This window comes from Nicotiana attenuata, unplaced genomic scaffold (genome assembly GCF_001879085.1).
Source record: "Nicotiana attenuata strain UT unplaced genomic scaffold, NIATTr2, whole genome shotgun sequence".
NCBI classification, from domain to species: Eukaryota; Viridiplantae; Streptophyta; class Magnoliopsida; order Solanales; family Solanaceae; genus Nicotiana; species Nicotiana attenuata.
The window spans coordinates 49,266-57,973 of record NW_017674942.1 but is presented as its reverse complement, the minus strand read 5'-3'; positions in this window follow the sequence as shown (position 1 = coordinate 57,973).

Genomic DNA, 8,708 nt, shown 5'->3' with positions numbered 1-8,708 from the left:
GCCATTTAATAGACCCACATGGCGAGTCTAATTTTCACCAATACAGATAGTCCCCCCACTTTCCGGTTACTTACTATGATGTGACCGGAAAGTGAAAAATTTTATCCTTTTCATCCTTGCCTCTGCCTCATTAAAAACCTTGCCGGAAAAACCCAATAGGGACAAAAATCGGACGAAGGAAAAAAGAGTGCAGAACTTAGAGATTCAGATGATAACTCCATCGCTTATGTTCCTTTCGTCAATAATCGGTTGGTTTACCCATGTCTTGTTTCGGGGTTTGAAGACAAATCTTTGCCTTATGTTTGCAAAGTTTGATATATATATTTCGGCTTTATTTTCTGCCTGTTTTAATGTTTGGGTTTTTGTTTTACCCTTTAACTTTGCATTAAAAATAGTTTAATGCTCCGTGACTTTTTTGAATAAGCACGAATTATAAAAGAGGACCCTTTTATGAACGACACTTAATGAAGAAGACGTCTCAACTTCATAATGGTGTAAATATACAAAAGAGAGATATGAATTTTCACATGTTTTTCTTTAACAATGTTTTGGAGAAAGTTTTTACATTGAACTTTCATAACATTTCACATGTGTTTATGTATCGTCTATAACTCATTTTGCAACTGTTTTTTCTTTTAACAGATTCGATATAAGCTTGCACTCGTAACTGTTTTTCTTTTGCAACAGTTTTTTTTGAATTAGTACAGGGGGATAACTATTTTTGTTTACAATAGTTTTAAATATAAGGGTATGAATTTTACCCATAACTATTTTTATTGATAACAGTTTTCAAATGAATACAAGGGTAATGCTTTTTTATCCGTAACTGTTTTCAGTTAAAACAGTTTTTTAGTAAGTACAAAGATGTGCATTTTTACCCGTAACTAATATTCTGCCTTTAACCTTTTTTGAAACATTCGTTTATATTTATGAATATATTTTCAAAGGTTTTCGAGTCAGGCTTGTGCTTTTGGCTCGTGACTTTGCTCTTAACTTTCGATTTGTTGGGTAGACCTTAGGCTTGACTTGAATTTTGATTTTTCTAGTCTTCTTTGCCTTCCATATATATAGTCCCCCAAGTGTTAGAGCTTTGAAGTATGAAATCTCGAGCATTTGATTATTCCTTCCATGTGGTCCATTTCCTGAAAAGGAAAAACATACGGGACTCGGAGGTATATATTTAGATGATGACTGCTTAACCCCCCCTTTTTTTTATCAAAAGGGTTGTAACCTAGACCGGGAATAATACAATGTTCCTCGTATCTTTCGGGTCTAATATCATCATTTGGTTTTTTAGAGAATTTATCCGAGTACAAGTTTTTCTTGGCACTTTAGAAAATTATTTGAGTGCTCATACTTAGTCTTTTAGACTTAAAATATATATTTGGATGCATCGTTACTTGTGTGATGTCTAAAGTTGCACCTTTGGGTGTCTAACTTTTAAATAAAAGAGAGCTCTTTTATATACTTTAAACGCTATGGATAGGACGTCTCCTTTTCATTCGGGCGTAAAATAGGATCGATTGATCCGAGTAAACTTTTAGTCTGAGGGATTATTAATCCCGGTAGGATTTACAAGAGTATTGACCCCATTATGATTTACGGGAGTATTGATCCCGGTAAGACATTGAGTTTGAGGGAGTATTGATCCCAAATAAATATATATCTTAGTAGATTTGTCCTGAAGAGACATTTAATCTGATTGGATTTTGAATCTAAATTGGAGTATATGAACATACTTCCAAGTAAAGAGGGACACATGTCCGAAATAATATTTGAGATTTACGGGATAATCGATCCGAGTCATAATACAATTAGCCATTAAGAAAGGCTTATATATTTAGCTTGAATGGTCATTGTTGGACCGATATAAGTTGCGTATTTGTTCAAAGTGAATTTTATTCTGGTGGCATATTTGCATACCTTTATCTTGACTTAGATGTAAAACTCTCATTTTTTATCGTGGGATTCTTGACTTTGTCATGGAGTTCTCGATCCTTTTTGTGTACGTATAGTATACGTATTTTTGAAGAACTCATTCAACATTGTTTGAAGTGTTTATGCTTGATATGAGTAATACAACTAACTGAGTTGAGCTGGTAATTAATGTCGGAATACTCTTAGGAATTCTATCTCCCAAGGCAATCAATTGTTTGTATCACTTCTTATAATGTCAGGTCAAATTGACTAATCTTCAAGTATAAGTAATCTTCCCAGTGTTTGAGTTTTGAGGTATGAGAACTCAAACACTGGAATCGGTCTGCAGTTTAATAGTCCCCAGTAGGATAGTTAGTTTCGATATTCATGGACTTTCAAATGGTCCGGTTCCAACATAGGGACGGTACTGAAGCTCTTTTTATCAAATATTTTATACTCTGATCGCGAACTACGGAGGTTCCAAAATATTTTCGAGGATCATGCCATATCTTGATTTGAGCTATTCATACTGACTTTGATGAGTTTTGATTTAAAGCCTTATTACCGGAGTAATTTTCACTACTTTCTTTATAAATTTCTCCCATCATATATTTTGTTTGTTTGGCCCATGTGGCATTTTAGCTTTTGGAGCCTTGAATATTCTCAATATAATTCTCCTTCAACAAGGCAGGCAGTACGGGATGAGACGCACTCAGAGTTATCGAGAGCATGCTTGTCTTTGGGTATAGTCCCATTCTGCAAGTAATAAATGAATTTATTATGCCAATTCAAATTAAATTAGTCAGGCTTACCTCATTTTCATTCTAATTGATGATAGATCAGGGATCGCCTAAATAAGAGATGGATCAATCCCGAGATTGTTTGATCCGGAAACGATATTTCTCAATAAGTGCCCGGCGTTGCTTTCGGAGTCAGTGATATCAGCAATAGATCCGAGACTAGTACATCTGGCTCGATTTTCTTGGGCTGCATAGTTTTCTTGGATTTGATCAATCGTTTAATTAATATTTTTTCTCTGAGTCCCCAAGCTAATTTAAGCCCTGTAGCATATGTTTCATACTCGTCTTTGTTGTTACTAATAAAATAACTTTTATGAATTATCTAACTACTTTCCCTGATAGGCATTAAGTATTGTCCCTAACTCGGGAAGTTTAATACTTGTGGACCTAATTGTGTAGAAGGTCCAGATCCCGAGAATTATCCCATAAATAATATGTTGGGGTAATATATTCGAGCTAAGATTAATCATGAAATCTGCTAAATTTGTGATTTTATAGCCGTACGTGACTGATAAACAATATCATATTCACTTAGTTTGACTACTCATTTAGCTAACCTTCCTGACAGTTCATGTTTATGCACAATATTGCGCAATGAAAATATAGTGACTGCGCGAATTGAATGACATTGAAAATAAAACCTTAGATTTAGGGCAACTACAATTAATGCCAACTTATCAAAATGTAGATATGTAGTTTCCGTATCTAAGAGCATTTTATAATAGATAGGAGAATGTGTACCTTTATCTTCTTGAATTAAAATTGCATTTACCAAAACATCCGAGACAATTTGGTGTAGCTGCAATCATATTTCTCCTCAGAATTTTGAAGGTAATGATGCGTTGTTGTTAGATAGCAAGTTCGAGTGATTCGACTTTTCGGACTAAACCGATCTTTCGAAGTTCTGTAACTTTATCTTTTATTATTTGACTCTAGTTTCTTCTTTTGCTTGACCGGATTATACCGCGGGTAAATATTAAGCATATAAACCTTTTCCTCCGGTGGTATACCTGTTATGTTAGCATGGAGGCAAGAAAAGCAATACTTGCTAGCATGCAAAAGTTTAATCAACTTACCTTTAAATTCGGTGTCGAGTCTCGACCAACACAAACCTTCCTATTTGGGAAGTCAATGATAATTTCTAGTTCTTCAGCATTTGACCTCGTGGCTTCTGATGCCTTTGGTTCAATGATTGCTTTCGAAAATATTTGTATAATTGTCCAAGGTTATTAATGAACCTTCCTTTCTCGTGGTCTATTCCATCTCGCAGCTATCTCTTCTTTTTTAGTTGTTATGTGTGATATCTTTGTAAGCAATCTCGTGGGTGTTTTACCCATATGCTCTTCCTAATCTTCATTCTTCTCCTATTTATTAGATTTTTTCAATTTAGCAAGGTAATTCCTTACCTATTTGGGTAGATCCGGATCTTTTCCAGCCCGTGAAGAAAATCTCGTATCTCTTCGCTCGGACCTGTTTTTGACTTTCAATTGAAAGTAAGTGTCTTCCTCTATTTGGAGCTTTGTATCATATCGAATGTAAATTTTACTCCTCAGTTCCGGAAAGGTCCGACGTTATTCTTATGACTCCTTCAATCGGATCCGGAATCACCTCGGTTTGGTTTTCGAACCTGTTTTTGGACATCTTATTAGTGTCTATTTGACTTACCGTGTCTTCTTCCGTTTAAATTCCGGTGCTGCAACGGTTATGCATATCATTCTCGCAGGATAGATAGGAATTCCCGGAGGTGTTCTATCCGCTCGTTCTGTTCCTTGATCTGTTTTTGTAAGGTTAGAACTAAATTTTACAAATTAAAATTACCTGGTGTATCTGAACCTTCTGTTCCGGAACTATTTCGTACAGATCCGTTATAATCAGTTCTGGTACTGATAGTTGCGGTACCAATATATCGATATACATTCTCTATTTTTCTCTGCTTGTTGCTTACATATCATTATCATGGCTATTCTTCCCTTTTTATTTTGCATGGTAAAGCCATCTCCAACTTGGTTGTCCTCAACTGTGTTGATTGGTAAATTTTGGCCATGATGAAGGTATAAACTGAAAACAAGCGATTAACAAAAATTGTTACTATCTTTGGATGAATAGACAATTTGCTTGAGTTCCCGGTAACGAAACCAAACTGTTTAACCCAAAAAATAGTTTTCAAGGTCAAAGCAATAATTTTATATGACGGGCCACAAGCAACCGATTCAATCCGAAAGATACAAAATTTCGTTAATACAACGTGATAGAGAAGTGGAAAATAAATTCAATGACAAATAATATAATAAAAATAAAGCAGAGAAGAAAGAATTCTTATTGAATGATCCTTGATATGATAATGAGCCGAACAGAGCTTGAAGGACCGAACTATGACTAACTTGAGAGCAATATGCTATAAATTACAATGTATAGAATTGTAGAGAAGAAAATTAGATTCCCCTGATGGTGGTAAAAGTATGTCTATTTATAGGTCTAAATCTAAGTAACCATTCTCCTTGAATTATGGGTCCATTATGAGCATTTACTCAATTCATCCAATTACTTTTGGAAGACTTGTAACAGCTGTGTAAATGTTGGAATTCCATAACTGATGAGTTAATTCCGTAAATGATGAGTCAATCTTGTAATTGATTGCCTTGTTCTGACCGTTACAATCATTTATTGCATTTAATAATAATTGATTTGTAACTGATGGTGTAATGATGGTAAATCCCATATAATTCGGGATTAATTGATTCCTTCCTCATTTGTAATTATGAGACATTCTCCCGCACCTGATCTGGGCTATTTCATGATGATCAGTTCCGAGGCTAACAGGCACAGTATGTTCGGTCCGGGGGTGTTTCACATATCATTTTTACATGTCATTCTTCACTTTTCTTCAAACTTTGCTGACACGTGTCGCCATTTAATAGACCCACATGACGAGTCTAATTTTCACCAATACAGCCCTGCGGCCAAAGTATCACATTGTATGTTCATAGTCCCTCAGTCTCAAGTTAGTGCACTTGATCAAGTGAGGTACCGAGTGTCGGCTCGCCTTTGGGGCGTGACATCAATTGCATACCAATTGAACATGGTAGCATTTATTCCCCAAATGGGACCCTATCATACTTTATGAGTGTCCGTATTTTAAGCAAGAATGAAATATTAACGTCAAAATATGAAATTTTGTTGTATCTAAATGCAAGTGAACAAACATATGCCTATAAATGACTTAGTCTAATACTCCCTTCATCCCAAAATACGTGTCGTTCTAACTAAAAATACACTTCTCAAAATACTTGTAATTTTATTTAACCAAGATAAAATTAAATAGTTTTTATTTTTTTTATTTTACCCTTGTATTAGTTACATCAATAGGCTCATCTTGTTAGTACGGGTAGGCGTTCGGTACTTCGATACGATATTTAGGAAGTTTGGTACGATACTTCGGTATACGATTTATTAATCGTGCATACCAAATATCGTACCAAAATAGTTCGGTACGATTGGTACAGTACGGTTTTGATATCATACCAAGTCTTTGTGAATGAAAAAGTGGTGAACTTTAATTCATGATTTCACACAAGAATATAAGATCCGTTTTTCTAATGTATTTTGTTCTCTAATTCCGGAGGTAAAGATCCATTTTTCCGATGCATTTTCTAATAAAAAACTAGAGGTAAAGTAGAAACTGTAACAAGACATCAGCTATACTACACTAATTTAGAGAGGAATGACAATTTGACACATAAAAGATTGGTCTACATCACTATGTTCCACAAACCTTGGTATAATAGTCCAAAAAAGGAATGTATTCAAGCATAGATATATCTTATTTAGGATAATCTGTAGTTTTTATGTGCTCTGGAGGCATTACATACTACCACCATTGTTCCTATATAACCAACGCGTATAGGCATCTTAAGGAAAAAGAAGGTTCTCCGACCTTAGAATAAAAAACTAGTGCACTCTCATAATATTGAAGAGAACTACATTAGAAGATGATAAAGACCTGGTTATATCTCTAACAAGAATATTTGCATATTTAGAGTAAGAAATAACTTTTTTATAATGGTTCGGAAACAACAAAAACTTATATTTTCTTGAAGGTCAACCTCTTCTTTTTCAAAAGTTCGGTATTTCGATTTACTGAAGTATCGAAAGTTTAATACAAAGAACCATATCGAAGTACCGAATTCTTTTAAAAGTTAATATAGAGTTAGTACCGAAAACCCGATACTGAAATACCAAATTAATTTGGTCCGGTTCAGTTTATTAATTTTTTCGAATTTTTTGCTCACCCCTGGTATACAACAACTAATCTAAGTAATAACCGAGCTGTATTGAGAAAAATTATATTTATATATAAAGGTGACGTGTCAAGACACGTGGATTGGTCAAATGATCAAAGAATTGCAATTAGCCAAGAGTCATGAGGTGCAACAGGTTCGAGCAAAGAAAGAGGAAGAGGCACGGGCAATCAGACAAATAACTCGGCGCCCGTACCTATTTAAGTCATTTATATCCGAGAATCAGAAGGAATGAATCTGACAATGGAAAAAAGTACAGATGCAGCATTTCATGGGTATTAAATGCTGAATACGTTAGAGAATATGTTTTAAATGTAATGATTGTATAACGTAACATTCAATGTCTTTAATTACTCATAATAGCCTCATTATGAGAAAAACGTATATTTCCAAAGGTATCTATAAAAAGGAGATGTATGATCAGTTGTAAGGACACGAAATACTATTGGAATAGACATTGATTTATTTGTTTCTCTTGATTATCATCTTGCTATCCAGAATTACTTCTTTTCATTCATTTTCTTGATTATCAGTAACCCGAGTTCTTCTAAATTCTAGCTTTGACTAAAATCCCATTTTTTGGTTAAACAAATTGGTTCCGTTACCGGGAATCTGATAATCTATTTTTCGCTTAACTTTCCTTGTTGCATCAACTATGTCGAACAACAATGATAACACTCAAGGAAACCAAATGAATCAACAAAATTAGGAAGATCCACAGCATATTAACGCTCGAGTTTCTACTCCACACGGCTCACCACGTCAATCTCGTGAGGGCACTCCTGATGGGTCTCAAATAAACGAGCATGGTCAATTTGAAAATGCTGAAGCTGTTGATGAGGCTTTGCAGAAATTAATTGCTGCTCAGGTCAATAAAGCTGTTGAGGCACTTGTTAATCAGTTACTTGTTGCAACACCCACACCTACTCCAAATAACAACACTTTGGAAAACCCTCGTTCTGGGCTTATTAACTCAGGCGGTGGACGAACTCCCAGCGAATCTCAGGACAGAGAACCAGGTAATGTATTTAATTCCGATTTACAAAATTTAGTACTAACCTTGCAAAAACAGCTCAAGGAGCAAAGTGAGCGCATAGAGCAGATATTCGGGGTGCCACCCATAATCAAAGGGGTAGATATGGATAGATATTCGAAACAACCCTGGAAGCCAAGTGCTGCTCCACTTCCAATTCCAAAAAAGTTCAAAATGCCTGATATTCCAAAATATGATGGAACGACAGACCCACGAGACCACGTGACTGCATTCACAACGGGCGTAAAAGGCAATGATTTGACAAGCAGGAGATTGAATCAGTATTAGTCAAAAAAGTTGGTGAAACACTCACCAAAGGAGAACTAACACGGTATTCTCTTTTACCCAAAAATTCAATAAATTCTTTTGCTGAGCTTGCAGATTCTTTCATCAAAGCACACTCGGGAGCTCAAAAAGTAGAGAAAAGAATGGAGGATATTTTCAAAATCAAGCAAGGGGACTCAGAACTACTTAGCAAATTCGTGGACAGATTTCAACGTGAAAGAATGACATTGCCACGTGTACCTGACAACTGGCGGCTATAGCTTTCACAAGTAATTTGAATGAAAAAGCTCGGAAGCTACGAGAAAACTCAAGGAAAGCCTTCGAGAATTCCCCGCTACAACGTGGAATGATGTTTATAACAGGTATAGCACGAAG